Here is a 1519-nt window from a genome sequence, read left to right as displayed (position 1 = left end):
AAAATCTATATGTGACAGGTTTATTTTTAAATGAAATGGAATTTTGCATGTGAATTTTGATTACGTTGCTCAGCCCCCCAAAGTCCCTGGCTCATTCTTTCTGTCTTTCTGTGAGTTTCAGAGGGAAAGAATAAAAACATGATTTTAGAAGTGTTTTCACCCCTGAGGACTTCTGCTGTAGTCTTTTTATATAAGAGCCTAGAATTTATTCACAACGTTAACAAAAGGGTGAGAAATTTCTTTACACCCAAAGCCTGTAAAACCACAAATGTTTGATTCTAAACCCTTTGAACCCAACCTCAGAGATCACGTCCATCACGTTGATAGAATATATTCACTCTTACAGCTTAACTTCACAGAGCTACAGAAACAGTGGGAGACACTGGGCTGAAGATTTGGAGAACAAACCTGTGGGATATGAAATAACCACCACTATGGAAAGACATCCACACACAATAATGATTTGAAGATTTTTCTGTGAACCAAAAATGCGAAAGCTGAATTTTCTGAATTGTGCTTTTGGGGATTAAGGCAGAAATCTATGGGGTGGCCTGGTGGCCAGGACAGGACTGAGATGTGGAGCGAGAAATTTCTTCATTGGAGTGTTATGTTCCCTAATATCTTAATTTCTGAATAGCAGAGGCTGTTTTATCATTTTTGGGCTACACCCTATGTTCTCTTCAGGGAAAGACATCGCTCCACTTTCATTCCAATCCTCTCACCTGGGTTGGGCAGGACTAGTTTCAGTTCTGTCATTTACAACTAAAAGAGTCTGGACAAATTCTGACTTCTGAGATTTTTCTAATCAGCAAATATGGCTGGAATGAGGCACTCGGGACGCCCATCAAGCATTTTGTCTGGGTTTTAATAGAAATATTTCGCCCTCTGCTGGTAGCTGATTAGCACTGACCAGATCTTTAGGATGATGAGGCAGAAGGTGCTTTGTAAGCCAGTCCTGGGATCAGGGTCTCTCTCCTCCATATACAAGCCGTTTGACGTGTCTCAAGTAACTTTATTTCTTTAAGTCTCCATTTTTGTGTCTTTAAAATATTAACGTTAAAGTTACTTTTTAAGACTGTTTGATGAGTACCTAAATGACTATGTAAAAGATACTTAATAAATGGAAGTTATTATTATAAGACAGTTTCGGGAGAAAGAAAGCTAGCCTGTTTATCAGGTTTTAGTGCCCTAATTCAAGGAAAAAAAACCAGAGGCATAAAAATTGGAAAAGAATTAAAACTCTCTCCATTTGCAGGTAATATGATAATATATCTGGAAAACCCAATTAAAATAAATGATAACACTAACATAAAGAAAATAATTCAGTAAGTTAGCAGGCTACAAAATGAATGTACAAAAATAATTGTGTGAGTGTGAAAATTTTGTGCATATAACTATGATGGCTAGTTAGGAGGTAAAGTAAGAGAAAACTCCATTTTACAATAACAATGAAAAAGATAAAATACTTGGAAATAAACCGAAGAAATAATGTGCAAAATCCACAGGGGGAAAAATGTAA

This window comes from Carlito syrichta, unplaced genomic scaffold (genome assembly GCF_000164805.1).
Source record: "Carlito syrichta isolate Samal-C Ts95f unplaced genomic scaffold, Tarsius_syrichta-2.0.1 Scaffold218933, whole genome shotgun sequence".
Taxonomy (NCBI): Eukaryota; Metazoa; Chordata; class Mammalia; order Primates; family Tarsiidae; genus Carlito; species Carlito syrichta.
The sequence above is the reverse complement of the archived record's forward strand: the minus strand, read 5'-3'. Positions refer to the sequence as shown.